Here is a 21,221-nt window from a genome sequence, read left to right on the forward strand (position 1 = left end):
TTAATGCTTGACTGAAAAAAAACCCACAAATAGTTACCAAGAGAAGCCATCCTTGAGATCCGCCAAGAAAGGTCTGTCTTTACTGGAGGGCTGGGGCGGTTTTAGATCGGGCGCAGGCGGCGGGCAGCGGCAGTGAGAGCACGGGAGCAGACTGGAGAGGGGGTGGGGAGTGATCGCAGCCGTCTGTGCGGGGAGAGCTTCGCTACAGGTTTGGATACTTTGCTCCAGCAGCAAGTCAGCAGCCCAGCAGAGAAGCTAAAAACACCGGGGCTGAAGAATACAACCTGGAACAGCTGGAGTCTCTCGGGATCTGGCCGCCCTCCCCCCCCCCCCCCCCCCCCCACAGTGACTCAGCACGCTCTGGGATCTCAGAGCCCATGCGCAACACAGTCCTGCTAGTGCCTCACTGCTGCCCCCTGCAGTCTGTAGAGGAAGCTTGATAACACACCCACCCCCAGCCCCACCCCCAAAGAAAGACTGCAGTTTTTTCTGTATTTCTTTGGTAGTTTGTCTTTGATTATTAGACAGAATGAGCAAGAAGCTGAAGAGGACTTTAACCCTTGACAGCTTCTATACAGATAGAGAGCAGACTCTAAATTCTGAGGAGACTAAAAACAGGCAGTCCCCAGGTGAATCCCCAAAGGAGGAGATCATCTGTTCCTCAGCACAGATGAACCTCATAGAAGTGATTAAAAAGGCTCTCACAAGGGAGCTAGAAGAAAAATGGGGAAAGCAAAGTGAGGCTTGGCAAAAGAGCCTGGAGAAAGTTAAAGAGAGAATGGATAAAGAAGTAAAATCCTTGAAAAATAGGATTAGTGAACTGGAAACAGAAAACAGCTCTCTAAAAAACAAAATTGGCAAAATGGAAAAAAATTCCACAGAACAAAAGAACTCAATTGGACAATTAGAAAAAGATTTTTAAAAAGTGAGTGAAGAGAATACTTCACTGAAAATCAGAATTGAACAAGTGGAATTGAATGACTCGAGGAGACAAGAAGAATCAGTCAAGCAAATCCAAAAAAATCAAACAATGGAGAAAAATGTGAAATACCTTCTGGGGAAGACAACAGACCTGGAAAACAGATCCAGGAGAGACAATCTGAGAATCATTGGACTTCCAGAAAAACATGATGAAAAAAACAGCCTGGACACTATTTTCCAGGAAATTATCAAAGAGAACTGCCCAGAAGTCATAGGAACAGAGGAAAAAATAAACATTGAAAGGATTCATCGATCACCCACTGAAAGGGATCCTAAAATCAAAACACCAAGGAATATAGTGGCCAAATGCCAGAACCCTCAGATGAAGGAAAAAATATTGCAAGCGGCTAGAAAAACCCAATTCAAGTATCAAGGAGCCACAATAAGGATCACCCAGGATCTGGCAGCATCCACATTAAAAGATCGAAGGGCCTGGAATATGATATTCCAAAAGGCTAAGGAACTTGGTATGCAACCAAAAATAACTTACCCAGCGAGAATGAGCATCTTTTTCCAGGGAAGAAGATGGACATTCAACGAAGTAAGCGAATTTCATCTATTTCTGATGAAAAAACCAGAACTTAACAAAAAGTTTGATCTACAAATATAGAACTCAGGAGAAATCTAAAAAGGTAAAGATTAATCTTGGGAACTATATTTTGACTATATAGATGTATAAAGAATACATGTATACCTTGTTCTAGAAATTGATGTGGAAAGGACATTGTACCAGAAAAAGGGTAAAGTGGGGGTAGTACATCTCATGAAGAGGCATAGGAAACCTATTATATCTGAGAGAAAGAATGGAGGGGGATGAATATAGTGGGTATCTTACTGCCTTCAGAATTGACTTTAAGTGAAAAATCTTAAGACATTTTCAATGTATGGTGAAACTTCTCCCACCTCATTGAAAAGTGAGAAGGGAAAAGTGAAAAGGGAAGGAATAAGCTAAGCGGAAGGGAATACGGGAACTGGGAGGGAAAGGGGTAAGATAGGGGGAGGAACTCTAAAACGGGGGGAGGGATACTAAAAAGGGAGGGCTGTGAGAAGCAAGTGGTGCTCACAAGCTTAATACTGGGAAGGGGGGGAAGGGGAAAGAAGGGAGAAAAGCATAAACCGGGGTTAACAAGATGGCAAGTAATACAGAATTGGTCATTCTAACCATAAACATGAACGGGGTAAACTCCCCCATAAAGAGGAAGCGGTTAGCAGAATGGATTAAAAGCCAGAATCCTACAATATGTTGTTTACAGGAAACACACCTGAAGCGGGGAGATACATGCAGGTTAAAGGTAAAAGGTTGGAGCAAAACTACTATGCTTCAGGTGAAGTCAAAAAAGCAGGGGTAGCCATCCTGATCCCAGATCAAGCTAAAGCAAAAATTGATCTAATCAAAAGAGATAAGGAAGGACACTATATCTTGCTAAAGGGTAGCATGGATAATGAAGCACTATCTATATTAAACATATATCCACCAAGTGGAGTAGCATCTAAATTCTTAAAAGAGAAACTAAGAGAGCTGCAAGAAGAAATAGAGAGTAAAACTATAATAGTGGGAGATCTTAACCTTGCACTCTCAGAATTAGATAAATCAAACCACAAAATAAATAAGAAAGAAGTCAAAGAGGTAAATAGAATACTAGAAAAGTTAGATATGATAGATATCTGGAGAAAATGTAATGGAGACAGAAAGGAATACACTTTCTTTTCAGCAGTTCATGGAACCTATACAAAAATTGACCATATATTAGGACATAAAAACCTCAAACTCAAATGCAGTAAGTCAGAAATAGTAAATGCATCCTTTGCAGACCACGATGCAATGAAAATTACATTCAACAAAAAACCAGGGGGAAGTAGACCAAAAAATAATTGGAAATTAAATAATCTCATACTAAAGAATGATTGGGTGAAACAGCAAATCATAGACATAATTAATAACTTCACCCAAGAAAACGATAATAATGAGACATCATACCAAAATGTATGGGATGCAGCCAAAGCAGTAAAAAAAAAAAAAAATGAAAGGGGAAATTTCATATCTCTAGAGGCCTATTTGTATAAAATAGAGAAAGAGAAGGTCAATGAATTGGGTTTGCAACTAAAAATGCTAGAAAAGGAACAAATTAAAAACCCCCAGTCAAACACTAAACTTGAAATTCTAAAAATAAAAGGTGAGATCAATAAAATTGAAAGTAAAAAAACTATTGAATTGATTAATAAAACTAAGAGTTGGTTCTATGAAAAAACCAACAAAATAGACAAACCCTTAGTAAATCTGATTAAAAAAAGGAAAGAGGAAAATCAAATTGTTAGTCTTAAAAATGAAAAGGGAGAACTCACCACTAATGAAGAGGAAATTAGAGCAATAATTAGGAGTTACTTTGCCCAACTTTATGCCAATAAATTCAACAACTTAAATGAAATAGAAAAATACCTCCAAAAATATAGCTTGCTCAAACTAACAGAGGAAGAAGTAAATATCCTAAACAGTCCCATCTCAGAAAAAGAAATAGAACAAACTATCAATCAACTCCCTAAGAAAAAATCCCCAGGACCAGATGGATTTACATGTGAATTCTACCAAACATTTAAAGAACAATTAACTCCAATGTTATATAAACTATTTGAAAAAATAGGGATTGAAGGAGTCCTACCAAACTCCTTTTATGACACAGACATGGTACTGATACCTAAACCAGGTAGGCTGAAAACAGAGAAAGAAAATTATAGACCAATCTCCCTAATGAATATTGATGCTAAAATCTTAAATAAAATATTAGCAAAAAGATTACAGAAAATCGTCACCAGGATAATACACTATGACCAAGTAGGATTTATACCAGGAATGCAGGGCTGGTTCAATATTAGGAAAACTATTAGCATAATTGACTATATCAATAACCAAACAAACAAAAACCATATGATCATCTCAATAGATGCAGAAAAAGCATTTGATAAAATCCAACATCCATTCCTAATAAAAACACTTGAGAGCATAGGAATAAATGGACTTTTCCTTAAAATAGTCAGGAGCATATATTTAAAACCATCAGTAAGCATCATATGCAATGGGGAAAAACTGGAACCTTTCCCAGTAAGATCTGGAGTGAAGCAAGGTTGCCCACTATCACCATTATTATTTAATATCGTATTAGAAACACTAGCCTCGGCAATAAGAGTCGAGAAAGATATTAAAGGAATTAGAGTAGGCAATGAGGAAACCAAACTATCACTCTTTGCAGATGATATGGTGGTATACCTAGAGAACCCCAGAGATTCTACTAAAAAGCTATTGGAAATAATTCATAATTTTAGCAAAGTAGCTGGCTACAAAATAAATCCCCATAAATCCTCAGCATTTTTATACATCACCAACAAAACCCAGCAGCAAGAGATACAAAGAGAAATTCCATTCAGAATAACTGTTGATACCATAAAATATTTGGGAATCTATCTACCAAAGGAAAGTCAGGAATTATATGAGCAAAATTATAAAAAAGTCTCCACACAAATAAAGTCAGACTTAAATAATTGGAAAAATATTAAGTGCTCTTGGATCGGCCGAGCGAACATAATAAAGATGACAATACTCCCTAAACTAATCTATTTATTTAGTGCTATACCAATCAGACTTCCAAGAAAATATTTTATTGATCTAGAAAAAATAACAACAAAATGCATATGGAACAATAAAAAGTCGAGAATCTCAAGGGAATTAATGAAAAAAAAATCAAATGAAGGTGGCCTAGCTGTACCTGATCTAAAATTATATTATAAAGCAGCAGTCATCAAAACCATTTGGTATTGGCTAAGAAATAGATTAGTGGATCAGTGGAAAAGGCTAGGTTCACAAGACAGAATAGTCAATTATAGCAATCTAGTGTTTGACAAACCCAAAGCCCCTAACTTCTGGGAAAAGAATTCATTATTTGATAAAAACTGCTGGGATGATTGGAAATTAGTATGGCAGAAATTAGGCATGGACCCACACTTAACACCATATACCAAGATAAGATCAAAATGGGTCTATGACCTAGGCATAAAAAACGAGATTATAAATAAATTAGAGGAACATAGAATAGTTTCTCTCAGACTTGTGGAGGAGAAAGAAATTTGTGACCAAAGATGAACTAGAGACCATTACTGATCACAAAATAGAAAATTTTGATTACATCAAATTAAAAAGCCTTTGTACAAATAAAACTAATGCAAACAAGATTAGAAGGGAAGCAACAAACTGGGAAAACATTTTCACAGTTAAAGGTTCTGATAAAGGCCTCATTTCCAAAATATATAGAGAACTGACTCAAATTTATAAGAAATCAAGCCATTCTCCAATTGATAAATGGTCAAAGGATATGAACAGACAATTTTCAGAGGATGAAATTGAAACTATTACCACTCATATGAAAGAGTGTTCCAAATCATTATTGATCAGAGAAATGCAAATTAAGACAACTCTGAGATACCACTACACACCTGTCAGATTGGCTAAGATGACAGGAAAAAATAATGATGAATGTTGGAGGGGATGCGGGAAAACTGGGACACTAATGCATTGTTGGTGGAGTTGTGAACAAATCCAACCATCCTGGAGAGCAATCTGGAATTATGCCCAAAAAATTATCAAACTGTGCATACCCTTTGATCCAGCAGTGTTTCTATTGGGCTTATATCCCAAAGAAATACTAAAGAAGGGAAAGGGACTTGTATGTGCCAAAATGTTTGTAGCAGCCCTGTTTGTATTGGCCAGAAACTGGAAAATGAATGGATGCCCATCAATTGGAGAATGGCTGGGTAAATTGTGGTATATGAATGTTATGGAATATTATTGTTCTGTAAGAAATGACCAGCAGGATGAATACAGAGAGGACTGGCGAGACTTACATGAACTGATGCTAAGTGAAATGAGCAGAACCAGGAGATCATTATACACTTCGACAACGATATTGTATGAGGACATATTTTGATGGAAGGGGATTTCTTTGACAAAGAGACCTGAGTTTCAATTGATAAATGACGGACAAAAGCAGCTACACCCAAAGAAAGAACACTGGGAAACGAATGTGAACTATCTGCATTTTTGTTTTTCTTCCCGGGTTATTTATACCTTCTGAATCCAATTCTCCCTATGCAACAAGAGAACTGTTCGGTTCTGCAAACATATATTGTATCTAGGATATACTGCAACATATCCAACATATAAAGGACTGCTTGCCATCTAGGGGAAGGGGTGGAGGGAGGGAGGGGAAAAAAATCGGAACAGAAACGACTGTCAATATAAAGTAATTATTAAATAAAAATTAAAAAAAATTAAAAAATTAAAAAAAATAAAATTAAAAAAAAAGAGAGACTATGGAAAGAGTGTGAATTTCCACATTTGATAATTGCTTCTTGATTTAGGAAGGTTATCCTAATGATTTTGTCTGAAATCAGTTACACTCTACCTATATGCATTTGGGGTGCAGAGGCATAGAACATATGTAGCTGAGAAGAGGGAAGAGAAAGTAGCAGATTAGGAGTCCCAATTATGATGTGGTGCTAAGATATGGGGTTTACTTTCCAGGGTGTCAATGAAAAAAGCAATGACAGGAAAAATGAAAGAAAGTAGGATGGGAAACTCATCAGAGATAAAAACAGGTAAGGGAAAATCTGGACATGAAAGAAAAACATTTTTCTTTGCTGGAAAATAAACAAATGGGCAACACTATCTTGATATAGAAAAACATAGGAAGCATGTTGGCAGACCACCATTCATGTAGACATTAAAAAGTAGGTATGGTACACAGGTAAATTTTTCTATACTTATTCCACAGACTTATCTTTTAGGAACAGAGCTATTTAAGAATGTCAAGCATGATCCTGACCCACTTATTAATTGTACTGATTAATTATTTATTTAATGGTTGTTTTGTTGAGGAGATTGGCACACTATGGAACTAAGAAGCAGTGCCTGGCTTGTGTGTATTTATGGTAGGGAAAGGGAAGAAACAAGTGTTTCTATTTCTCTTGCTGGATTATAAATCACTGTGACATTACTTTAAGATATAAAAATTTGATACACAAAGTGATTTTTTCAAATTATTATTTCTGATAGAATAACTAGAAAGAATCTCGAGGATGGAATCCTAAGATCAGAGTAAACTCTGACAGGTGAATGTTGGTGGGTATTCTATTTGTCATTAGCCATGGCTAGCTTTCTGACCAGTTATCCTTTTCAAACTATATGCCAGAGATCCTACTCAAATGTCCATGTATGTGGGGTGAATTGGAAGAGGTTAACAGAGGAATCTTTTCTGTGGCCACAGATATTAATTGGCTAACCTAACACACACACACACAAACACAAACACACACACTTATTTATAAATAGTTATATAGTTATAGGATCAAAGCTGTGGGCAGACCTTGAAGGTCATATTGTCCAACCCACTAATTTTATAGGTAATAAAATGAAAACTCAGAAAAATCCAATGATTTGTTCAAAGTCAAAACAGAAATATAAGGTAAAGTTGGAATTTGTCTCCACGTTCCATGGTGGGGAGAAAGAAAGAATAAAAGAAGAGGAAGACTGGAATTGGATTAATGAATTTAAATAGTAGATGTTTTCCCTTTGGTAAAATATATTTTTGTTCTTAGGAATAGGAAATATTGAGGAGTTTCTGAAATGATTTTACATGTGAATGACAAACTGTTCAAATACTGGTATTAATGTTTCAAATATGCCCTTAGACCAGGTTAAAGTACTAATTAAAATTGAGCTACATTTCTTGCTTTAGCTTAAGTAAAATAAGAGCTCTTAGATGCAGATAGGGAATGAGTCCCCAGAGTATGACTCTTTTTGTTAGAATTCTTCTAGAAAGACAGTACTTATTCTCAGACTGTATAGCATAACCCTTGGATCTTAAAATAAAAAGGAGTACAGCTGTATTCAAGGCCATTAGAAAACCTTCATTCTATCACAAAACAGAATCTATTCCTGGAAAGAAAGACTTTGGGTCCAGTTATTTTTTAATATATTTTATTTTATTTTATTTAATAATAACTTTATATTGACAGAATCCATGCCAGGGTAATTTTTTTACAACATTATCCCTTGCACTCGTTTCTGTTCTGATTTTTCCCCTCCCTCCCTAAACCCCCTCCCCTAGATGGCAAGCAGTCCTATATAGGTTCAATATATTGCAGTATATCCTAGATACAATGTAGAACCGAACAGTTCTCTTGTTGCACAGGGAGAATTGGATTCAGAAGGAAAAATAACCCGGGAAGAAAAACAAAAATGCAAATAGTTCACATTCATTTCCCAGTGTTCTTTCTTTGGGTGTAACTGCTTCTGTCCATCATTTATCAATTGAAACTCCGTTAGGTCTCTTTGTCAAAGAAATCCACTTCCATCAGAATACATCCTCATACAATATCATTGTCGAAGTGTATAATGATCTCCTGGTTCTGCTCATTTCACTTAGCATCAGTTCATGTAAGTCTCTCCAAGCCTCTCTGTATTCATCCTGCTGGTCATTTCTTACAGAACAATAATATTCCATAACATTCATATACCACAATTTAGCCAGATATTCTCCAATTGATGGGCATCCATTCAATTTCCAGTTTCTAGCCACTACAAACAAGGCTGCCACAAACATTTTGGCACATACAGGTCCCTTTCCCTTCTTTAGTATCTCTTTGGGGTATAAGCCCAGTAGTAACACTGCTGGATCAAAGGGTATGCACAATTTGATAAATTTTGGGGCATAATTCCAGATTGCTCTCCAGAATGGTTGGATTCGTTCACAACTCCACCAACAATGCATCAGTGTCCCAGTTTTCCCGCATCCCCTCCAACATTCATCATTATTTTTTCCTGTCATCTTAGCCGATCTGACAGGTATGTAGTGGTATCTCAGAGTTGTCTTAATTTACATTTCTCTGATCAATAATGATTTGGAACACTCTTTCATATGAGTGGTAATAGTTTCAATTTCATCCTCTGAAAATTGTCTGTTCATATCCTTTGACCATTTATCAACTGGAGAATGGCTTGATTTTTAATAAATTTGAATCAGTTCTCTATATATTTTGGAAATGAGGCCTTTATCAGAACTTTTAACTATAAAGATGTTTTCCCAGTTTGTTGCTTCCCTTCTAATCTTGTTTGCATTAGTTTTGTTTGTACAAAAGTTTTTTAATTTGATATAATCAAAATTTTCTATTTTGTGATCAGTAATGGTCTCTAGTTGATTTTTGGTCACAAATTTCTTTCTCCTCCACGAGTCTGAGAGATAAACTATCCTATGTTCCTCTAATTTATTTATAATCTCGTTCTTTATGCCTAGGTCATGGACCCATTTTGATCTTATCTTGGTATATGGTGTTAAGTGTGGGTCCATGCCTAATTTCTGCCATACTAATTTCCAGTTATCCCAGCAGTTTTTATCAAATAATGAATTCTTATCCCAAAAGTTAGAATCTTTGGGTTTGTCAAACACTAGATTGCTCTAGTTGACTATTCTGTCTTGCGAACCTATCCTTTTCCACTGATCCACTAATCTATTTCTTAGCCAATACCAAATGGTTTTGGTGACTGCTGCTTTATAATATAATTTTAGATCAGGTACAGCTAGGCCACCTTCACTTGATTTTTTTTTTTCATTAATTCCCTTGAGATTCTTGACTTTTTTTTGTTCCATATGAATTTTGTTGTTATTTTTTCTAGATCATTAAAATATTTTCTTGGAAGTCTGATTGGTATAGCACTAAATAAAAAGATTAGTTTAGGGAGTATTGTCATCTTTATTATATTCGTTTGGCCTATCCAAGAGCACTTAATATTTTTTTCCAATTATTTAAGTCTGACTTGATTTGTGTGGAAACTTTTTTGTAATTTTGCTCATATAATTCCTGACTTTCCTTTGGTAGATAGATTCCCAAATATTTCATGCTATCAACAGTTATTTTGAATGGAATTTCTCTTTGTATCTCTTGCTGTTGTATTTTGTGATGATGCATTAAAATGCTGAGGATTTATGGGGATTTATTTTGTATCCTGCTACTTTGATAAATTTAGGAATTATTTCTATTAGCTTTTTAATAGAATCTCTGGGGTTCTCTAGGTATACCATCATATATCATCTGAAAAGAATGATAGTTTGGTTTCCTCATTGCCTACTCTAATTCCTTTAATCTTTTTTTTTTTCGACTCTTATTGCAGAGGCTAGTGTTTCTAATACGATATTAAATAATAATGGTGATAGTGGGCAACCTTGCTTCACTCCAGATCTTACTGGGAAAGGTTCCAGTTTTTCCCATTGCATATGATGCTTACTGAAGGTTTTAAATATATACTCCTGACTATTTTAAGGAAAAGTCCATTTATTCCTATGCTCTCAAAAGTTTTTATTAGGAATGGATGTTGGATTTTATCAAATGCTTTTTCTGCATCTATTGAGATGATCATATGGTTTTTGTTTGTTTGGTTATTGATATAGTCAATTATGCTAATATTGAACCAGCCCTGCATTCCTAGTATAAATCTTACTTGGTCATAGTGTATTATCCTGGGGAGGATTTTCTGTAATCTTTTTGCTAATATTTTATTTAAGATTTTAGCATCAATATTCCTTAGAGAGATTGGTCTATAATTTTCTTTCTCTGTTTTCAGCCTACCTGGTTTAGGTATCAGTACCATGTCTGTGTCATAAAAGGAATTTGGTAGGACTCGTTCAATCCCTATTTTTTCAAATAGTTTATTTAGCATTGGAGTTAATTGATCTTTAAATGTTTGATAGAATTCAGATGTAAATCCATCTGGTCCTGGAGATTTTTTCTTAGGGAGTTGATTGATAGTTTGTTCTATTTCTTTTTCTGAGATGGGACTGTTTAGGATATTTACTTCTTCCTCTGTTAGTTTGAGCAAGCTATATTTTTGGAGGTATTCTTCTATTTCATTTAAGTTGTCGAATTTATTGGCATAAAGTTGGGCAAAGTAACTCCTAATTATTGCTCTAATTTCCTCTTCATTAGTGGTGAGTTCTCCCTTTTCATTTTTAAGACTAGCAATTTGATTTTCTTCTTTCCTTTTTTTAATCATAGATTTACTAAGGGTTTGTCTATTTTGTTGGTTTTTTCATAGAACCAATTAATAAAACTATTAATTAATTCAATAGTTTTTTTTTTTTTTTACTTCGAATTTTATTGATCTCACCTTTTATTTTTAGAATTTCAAGTTTAGTGTTTGACTGGGGATTTTTAATTTGTTCCTTTTCTAGCATTTTTAGTTGCAAACCCAATTCATTGACCTTCTCTTTCTCTATTTTATACAAATAGGCCTCTAGAGATATGAAATTTCCCCTTATTACTGCTTTGGCTGCATCCCATACCTTTTGGTATGATGTCTCATTATTATCGTTTTCTTGGGTGAAGTTATTAATTATGTCTATGATTTGCTGTTTCACCCAATCATTCTTTAGTATGAGATTATTTAGTTTCCAATTATTTTTTGGTCTTCTTTCCCCTGGCTTTTTGTTGAATGTAATTTTCATTGCATCGTGGTCTGAAAAGGATGCATTTACTATTTCTGCCTTACTGCATTTGAGTTTGAGGTTTTTATGTCCTAATATATGGTCAATTTTTGTATAGGTTCCATGAACTGCTGAAAAGAAGGTGTATTCCTTTCTGTCTCCATTACATTTTCTCCAGAGATCTATCATATCTAATTTTTCTACTATTCTATTTACATCTTTGACTTCTTTCTTATTTATTTTGTGGTTTGATTTATCTAATTCTGAGAGTGCAAGGTTGAGATCTCCCACTATTATAGTTTTGCTGTCTATTTCTTCTTGCAGCTCTCTTAATTTCTTTTTTAAGAATTTAGATGCTACACCACTTGGTGCATATATGTTTAATATTGATATTGCTTCATAATCCATGCTACCCTTTAGCAAGATATAGTGCCCTTCCTTATCTCTTTTAATTAGATCAATTTTTGCTTTAGCTTGATCTGAGATCAGGATGGCTACCCCTGCTTTTTTGACTTCACCTGAAGCATAGTAGATTTTGCGCCAACCTTTTACCTTTAACCTGCATGTATCTCCCCGCTTCAGGTGTGTTTCCTGTAAACAACATATTGTAGGGTTCTGGATTTCAATCCATTCTGCTAACCGCTTCCTCTTTATGGGGGAGTTTACCCCATTCACATTTATGGTTAAAATGATCAATTCTTTATTACTTGCCATCTTGTTAATCCCTATTTATGCTTTTCTCCCTTTTTTTCTCCTTACCCCCCTCCCAGTATTAAGCTTGTGAGCACCACTTGCTTTTCTCAGCCCTCCCTTTTTAGTATCTCTCCCCCAGCATTAGATTTCCTCCCCCTAACTTACCCCTTTTTCTCCCAGTTTCCATATTCCCTTCCACTTAGCTTATTCCTTCCTTTTCACTTTTCCCTTCTCACTTTTCAATGAGGTGGAAGAAGTTTCACCATAGATTGAATATGTCTAAAATTTTTCTCTTAAAGCTAATTCTGAAGGCAGTAAGATACCCACTATATTCATCCCCCTCCATTCTTTCTCTCAAATATAATAGGTTTCCTTTGCCTCTTCATGAGATGTAGTACCCCCACTTTACTCTTTTTCTGGTACAATGTCCTTTCCACATCTAATTTCTAGAACAAGGTATACATGTATTCTTTATACATCTTTATAGCTGAAATATAGTTCCCAAGATTAATCTTTACCTTTTTAGATTTCTCTTGAGTTCTATATTTGTAGATCACACTTTTTGTTAAGTTCTGGCTTTTTCATCAAAAATAGGTGAAATTTGCTTACTTTGTTGAATGTCCATCTTCTTCCCTGGAAAAAGATGCTCATTCTAGCTGGGTAAGTTATTTTTGGTTGCATACCAAGTTCCTTAGCCTTTCGGAATATCATATTCCAGGCCCTTCGATTCTTTAATGTGGATGCTTATAGATCCTGGGGGATCCTTACTGTGGCTCCTCGATACTTGAATTGGGTTTTTCTAGCCGCTTGCAGTATTTTTTCCTTCGTCTGAGGGTTCTGGCATTTGGCCACTATATTTCTTGGTGTTTTGATTTTAGGATCCCTTTCAGTAGGTGATCGATGAATTCTTTCAATGTCTATTTTACCCTTTGTTTCTATGACTTTTGGGCAGTTCTCTTTGATAATTTCCTGGAAAATAGTGTCCAGGCTCTTTTTTTCATCATACTTTTCTGGGAGTCCAAAAATTCTCAAATAGTCTCTCCTGGATCTGTTTTCCAGGTCTGTTGTTTTCCCAAGAAGGTATTTGACATTCTTTTCCATTGTTTGATTTTTTTGGTTTTGCTTGACTGATTCTTCTTGTCTCCTTGAGTCATTCAATTCCATTTGTTTGATTATTATTTTCAGTGATGTATTTTCTTCACTTACTTTTTTAATATCTTTTTCTAATTGTCCAATTGAGTTCTTTTGTTCTATGGATTTTTCCATTTCACCAATTTTGTTTTTTAGAGAGCTATTTTCTGTTTCCAGTTCACTATTCCTATTTTTCAAGGATTTTATTTCTTTATCCACTCTGTCTTTAAATGAGTGGGATGACTTCTCCAGAGTCTTTTGTCAAGCCTCCCTCCCCTTTTCCCATTTTTCTTCTAGCTCTCTTGTGAGAGCCTTTTTAATTTCTTCTATGAGATTCATCTGTGCTGAGGAACAGATGATCTCCTCCTTTGGGGATTCAAGTGGAGACAATCTGTTTTTAGTCTCCTCAGGATTTAGAATCTGCTCTCTATCTGTATAGAAGCTGTCAATGGTTAAAGTCCTCTTCAATTTTTTGCTAATTTTGTCAAAGAATCAAAGACAAACTAGCAAAGAAAAAAACCCTAAATGGAGTCTGCTTTTTTTAGGGGAGGGGCTGGGTGCTGTTATCGTGCTTCCTCTACAGACTGTGGGGGCAGCAGTGAGGCACTAGCCAGACTGTGCTGTGCCTGCGTTCTGAGACTCCGAGACTGTGCTGAGACACTGTAGGGGAGGGATGGCCAGGTCCCCAGAGACTCCAGCTGTTTGGGGTTCTATTCTTCACCCCCCCCGCCCCTCCCTCCCCATGTTTTTAGCTTCTCTGCTGGGCTGCTGGCTTGCTGCCAGGGCAAAGTATCCAATCCTGTAGCAAAGCTCTCCCCACAGAGACTGCTGTGATCACACCCCACTCCCTCTCCAGTCAACTCCCGTGCTCTCACTGCTGCTGCCCTCAGCCTGCGCCTGATCTAAAACCATCCCCACCCTCGAGCAAAAACAGACCTTTCTTGGTGAGTTTCAAGGATGTCATCTCTTGGTAACTATTTGTGGGTTTTTTTTTTTTTTCAGTCAAGCATTAATTCAGAGGCTTGTAATGAAATGGATAGTGAGAGAAAACGCGAAGCTTACACAACTGTGTGCCTCCTCTCTGCCATCTTGGTCGGAAGTCCCAGGTTGAGTTATTGAATGTACTATGAACGTTGACTAGATTCAACAGATAATGACTATGTAGGCCCTAATATTGGCATTATTTTCTGTCCCTCAAATCTAGACTATATGAAACCTGAGTATGGCCTTCAAATGACATTATATTTAGAAATAGAACTACTTACTTTTATTTGTCTTTCCAAGATATTTCATTTTAGATGTCTAGATTTTTGGTGGGAAGAAGTAACCCATATTCAGCTCAATGTATTCAGGAAATAATTCCTGACTAATAATTACCTAAACATAGTCTGGCTTTATTATTTTCCCTGTATTCATATTGCATCACATTTGCATTTTGTTTTGATATTTTCATAATGACTTCCTATCCTTTGTCTAATAGTAAGTAAATATTCAGTTCAATTTAGTAAGCATCCATTGTATACTACAATGGGCTCAGGGCTATGCAAAGAATATTCAAAAATTCAAAAGAAGTATAGGGGCGGAGTCAAGATGGTGGAGAAGGCACACGGGACTTTCTAAGCTCCTCTCTTACCCTCACTATCAATATTATATCCAGCCTCAAAAATAGGCTTGACTGCTACAACTCACAAAGTTTAGAAGTACATCAACTCACCAGCAAAGTTTTCTGCCAACTCTAGAATCTTGGCAGAAAAGGTTTGTCCTCGGCCCGGGGAGATCAGCTTCTGCAGGGAGAGAGCTAGAGGCTCCAAGAGGAGCCTCAAACCAGAAGTGAGAGCACAAATCACAGCACAAGCTAGCAGCCCCAACCTGCAGCATAGGGTTTTTCCTTGGGGCACTTGTGAACCTGCTCGGCAGGAGGCCATGGCCCAGGGCAGCCTCTAATCTGCACAGTGGGTGGCTCAGTTTGGGGCAGTAGAACATTTGCAGGGCGATTTGCTTCCTGGCAAAGACCTCTGGGCAGAGACTTTGGTCAGCTGCTAATACCCAGAGCCCCACAAGGGGCTCTATCCTGGGACAGTGACACTTTCACCACTTAGTCTCTAGACTTAGGGCGGTCACTAAACCACACAGCTGAGTTCTCCACTGGGCATTTTGTAGCTCGGCCTGTGCTAAATCACTTCCAGTTGAGGGAAGGGGAAACTTTCACTCAGAGCACTCCCATATCTCAGAGCAGGAAGCCGGTTTACATCTCTCCCTGGTCTGCAGAGAAAGCTGGTAACCCCCTTGCCCTGAAGGCATACACTAAAGATTTTAAAAAATGAATAAAAAAAATGAAAAGGACTATCAATAGCTTCTATACAGAAAAAGAGCAGGTCTGCAATCCAGAAGAGACTAATAGCAAACAGTCTCCAGACAATCCCCCAAAGGGGAATGTTACCTACCCCCCTTTACATAATGCTCTCCTAGAAGAGACCATTAAAAGTCTCAAAAGAGAGTTAGAAGGAAAATGGGGAAAAGAAAGAGAAGCTATGCAAGAAAGTAACAACTTGCTCAAATATGAATTGGAAAAGGTAAAAACTTCACAGCAAGTGCAGGGAAACAAAATTTGTGAACTGGAAAAAGTAAAAAAAAAAAAAAATCTCTGAATTCACAAAAAAGTAGGATCTGTGAATTGGAAAAATAAAATAACTCACTAAAAAAAAATTAGTGAAATGGAAAAAAAATTTCCATAGAGCAAAACAACTTATTTAAAAACTCAATTAGATATATACAAAAAGAAGTAAAAGAAGCTAATGAAGAAAATAACTCATTAATAATCAGAACTGAACAATTTCTGACTGATTCAGCAAGAATCAGTCAAGCAAAACCAAAAAAAGTTATAAATTGGAAAAAACCATGAAATATCTACTTGGAAAAATGACAGACTTGGAAAATGGATCTAGGAGAGATAATTTGAGGATTATTGGACTTTCCAAAAATTATGATAAAAAAAGAGCCTAGATACTATTTTACAAAAAATCATCAAAGAGAACTGTCCAGAGGTATTAAAAATTAGAAGGTAAAATAGGCATTGAAAGAATTCATCAAACACCTTCTGAAAAAGACCCTAAAAGAAAAACTCCAAGAAATATTGTGGCCAAATTTCAGAACTATCAGATTAAGGAAAAAATTTTACAAGCAGCCAGAAAAACACAATTTACATACCGGGGCTCCACAATAAGAATCACCCAAGATCTGGCTGTCTCCACATTAAAGGATCGAGGGGCCTGGAATCTGATATTCCAAAAGGCAAAAGACCTTTGAATGCAGCCAAGAATAAATTACCCAGCAAAGCTGAGTATTTTCTTCCAGGGAAGAAGGTTGACATTTAATGAAACAAATAAATTCCATTTGTTTCTAAGGAAAAAACCAGAACTAAACAAAAAATTTGATCTCCAACCATAGGATTCAAGAGATGCAGAAAAGGTAAAAGAAACTCTTGAGAATTGTATTTCTGTTATGGATATACAAAAAGACTACATTTATAATTTTGTGGTGATCTTCTTTAGAATAATATAATGGTTTTTCTCTGGGGAAAAGCAGGTTTCTCAGGGAGGTTTTCTGGAGGCAGCCTTCATTTCAGTCAAAGATAATAATCACTCAACTGCAGTCACCTGGTAAAAATGCAAACATTTATTTTCTCCTTCCAAAATAGCCCGGTTAGTTGAGGCCTATTTCTCTGCTTAGTTCCAAGAGCTCTTGCAGCTTTTTCCTTTGCTTCTGTTTTTGCTTTCTTCAGCCTACAATTGAGTTCCAAGTTGAATCTGTCTTGCCTCTGAGAGAGGGCTTCTGGCTCTCAATCCCCCAGAGTGCTCCGCTTGGACCCCAGTAAATGTTCTGAAGTAAAACTCCTCACTCAGAGAGGGCTTGTGGCTGAATTCACTTGATGCTCCTCTGTCAATCAAAATTCAGCTGAACTCCCGACTCATAGCTTCTTCTGAAAGCTTTGAAAATTTCTGAATTTTCCTTGACTGGCCTATTGAAGCTCTATTCATGCTACTTCGAGAGAGAGATTGTGGGATGCAAGAGACAGGGATTATGGGTTTTTACCCAGAGTGCTCTCTGGCCCTAAGAGCTTCAAGGGAGGTGTGAATTCACAAAGTTACACAGTTAACTTTGTGAATTCTCCCATACTTGTGAATTCCAATGAGTAAAGGTGTAAACACAAGCATTGTATCAATTAGTTCTACTTAGTACCTTGTTTCAGTCTCTGGTCCAAACCATCTCAACTATAAAGACTTAACAATTTGTAAAGATTCCAACATAATTTGATTTTACTGATATAACATAAAAAAGGGAAATAGAAATGTAAAAGGTATAGTGTGAGAAAAGAGGGAAAGGAAGGATAAAAAGAGGAAAACTACATCCCATGAAGAGGCAAAGGAAACTAGTCATATCTGAGGGAACTCAGAGAGAGGGAAGAACATTGTGTGAATCTTACTCTCATCAGAGTTGGCTCAAAGAGAAAATAATTGAAATATTTGTTTTACAGAAAATCTTCTCTTGCCTCATTAAAAAGGAGCAGAGGAAATGGGAAAAGAAAAAGAGAAATAAGGGAAGAGTACATGGAAGGGGAAGAGATTGAAAGGAGGGGAAGGAGAGATCCTAAAGAGGGTGAGCATCATGATACAAGCGGGGTGCATAAATTTAAAACTGGGACAGAGGGTTGGGGGGCAAGAAAAACAAAAGCATAATCAGGGGATATTAGGATGGCAGGAAATACAGAATTAGTAATTTTAACCATAAATGTGAATGGAATGAATGCTCGCGTAAAGAGGAAGCAGATAGCAGACTGGATAAAAATTCAGAACCCTACAATATGTTGTTTACAGGAAACAAATTTAAAGCAGAGAGATACATACAGAGTAAAAGTAAAAGGCTGGTGCAGAATCTATTATGCTTCAGGTGAAGTCACAAAATCAGGGGTAGTCATCCTTATCTCAGATCAACAAATGCAAAAATTGATCTAATCAAAAGAGATAAGGAAGAAAACTATATCTTGCTAAAGGGTAGCATAGACAAAGATGCAATATCAATATTAAAAATATATGCACCAAGTGGTATAGCATCCAACTTCCTAAAGGAGAAGATAAGAGAGTTGCAAGAAGAAATAGACAGCAAAACTGTAATGGTGGGAGATCTCAATCTTGCACTCTCCAAATTAGACAAATCAAACCACAAAACAAATAATAAAGAAGTCAAAAAGGTAAATAGAATACTAGAAAAGTTTGATATGATAGATTTTTGGAGAAAACTAAATGGAGACAGAAAGAAGTACACTTTCCTCTCAGTTAAAGGTTCTGATAAAGGCCTCATTTCCAAAATATATAGAGAACTGATTCAAATTTATAAGAAATCAAGCCATTTTCCAATTGATAAATGGTCAAAGGATATGAACAGACAATTTTCAGATGATGAAATTGAAACTATTACCACTCATATGAAAGAGTGTTCCAAATCATTATTGATCAGAGAAATGCAAATTAAGACAACTCTGAGATATCACTACACACCTGTCAGATTGGCTAAGATGACAGGAAAAAATAATGATGAATTTTGGAGGGGATGCGGGAAAACTGGGACACTAATGCATTGTTGGTGGAGTTATGAATGAATCCAACCATTCTGGAGAGCAATCTGGAATTATGCCCAAAAAGTTATCAAACTGTGCATACCCTTTGATCTAGCAGTGTTACTTCTGGGCTTATATCCCAAAGAAATACTAAAGAAGGGAAAGGGACCTGTATGTGCCAAAATATTTGTGGCAGCCCTGTTTGTAGTGGCTAGAAACTGGAAAATGAATGGATGCCCATCAATTGGAGAATGGCTGGGTAAATTGTGGTATATGAATGTTATGGAATATTATTGTTCTGTAAGAAATGACCAGCAGGATGAATACAGAGAGGACTGGCGAGACTTACATGAACTGATGCTAAGTGAAATGAGCAGAACCAGGAGATCATTATACACTTCGACAATGATATTGTATGAGGATGTATTCTGATGGAAGTGGATTTCTTTGACAAAGAGACCTAATGGAGTTTCAATTGATAAATGATGGACAGAAGCAGTTACACCCAAAGAAAGAACACTGGGAAATTAATGTGAACTATTTGCATTTTTGTTTTTCTTCCCGGGTTATTTTTACCTTCTGAATCCAATTATCCCTGTGCAACAAGAGAACTGTTCAGTTCTGCAGACATACATTGTAGCTAGGATATACTGCAACATATCTAACATATATAGGACTGCTTGCCATCTAGGGGAGGGGGTGGAGGGAGGGAGGGGAAAAATCGGAACAGAAACGAGTGCAAGGAATAATGTTGTAAAAAAATTACCCTGGCATGGATTCTGTCAATATAAAGTTATTATTAAATAAAATAAAATATTAAAAAAGAGAGAGAGAGAGAAAGCAAGGGAAAAAAATCAAATAAGAAAGAAATTAAAGAAGTAAATAGAATATGAGAAAAATTAGGTATGATAGATCTTTGGAGAAAACTGGAGACAGAAAGGAATATACTTTCTTCTCAGAAGTTCATGGAACCTATTCAAAAATTGACTATATATTAGGACATAAAGACATCAAAATTAAATTCAAGAAGGCAGAAATAGTAAATGCTTTCTTTTTAGATCCCAATTCAATAAAAACTATATTCAACAAAAAGTTAGGGATAAATAGGCCAAAAAGTAATTGGAAACTAAATAATCTCATCTTAAAGAATGATTGGGTGAAACAGCAAATTATAGACACAATTAATAATTTCACTCAAGATAATGACAATGATGAGATATCATACCAAAATTTGTGGGATGCAGCCAAAGTGGTAATAAGAGGAAATTTTATATCCATAGAGGCTTACTTGAATAAAATAGAAAAAGAAAAGACCAATGAATAATCCTATGCCATAGAACCAACCTAAGAGTCAGGAGAGAACGACTGAATTTGATTAACATTTCTGACACATACTTGCTGTGTGACTCTGTTCCAGTCACTTATTGTAACTGTTCCAGTCACTTGAGCATTCTGGGAAATACTCTAAAACTATAATTTCCAAAATAATTACTCATTTGAATTGATAGAACATATCTCCTCATCAGAGTTTCTTACCAAGGACAAATATTGGTTCAAACACATGTAGATATGTATTCTCAAACAGCTTTTTAAAAAATGTATATAAATTAAACAATAACCATTTTCCTTAAAAACTTCATTTTTCATTCTTATCTTTCTTGATTGTACTGAAATTACATGAATATTTATACTATTCTTTGAATAAAATACACTTTTAACATATGTTGTCATATGTAATAACAGATTATCTATATTAATTGCTTAGAAAAGTAATTAGAATTGATATGTATAGAAATATGCTGATATACTCCATAGCAACTAATATAAAAGAAACATCTATTTTTAAGCATAATTGAGCAGGAGTAAAATAAATTATAGACTTGATCATTTTGCTATTCTTCCCAGGGTTGCCTCTTTTTTACATCTACAAGTTTTAAAATTAATTGGCCAGTCATTTCAAAGAATCTTTCATAGAATCAAGTGTTCTCCTGAGTTTAGTGAGAGGTTACTTGTAACAAGAGGTTTCTAGCACATGGAATCAGTTACCAAAAAGTCTGATACTTTCTTTACATACATATTTGAATTTTTGTGCCATTAAGTAGTAATTTATCCCATTCACTGGATTGCCAGACATAATGTTGGAGAGCTAATTTAAAATAGAAATGACTATTATACAGTGTTCTGTCTGAGCATGCTGCCAGCTTAACTTCTTTACCAACTTTCTCAATTTGCATTACCTTTTGGGTTAGATGAGATCTCTCTAGATTGACTTTAGTAGA

Source organism: Antechinus flavipes, chromosome 1 (assembly GCF_016432865.1).
Source record: "Antechinus flavipes isolate AdamAnt ecotype Samford, QLD, Australia chromosome 1, AdamAnt_v2, whole genome shotgun sequence".
Lineage (NCBI taxonomy): Eukaryota > Metazoa > Chordata > Mammalia > Dasyuromorphia > Dasyuridae > Antechinus > Antechinus flavipes.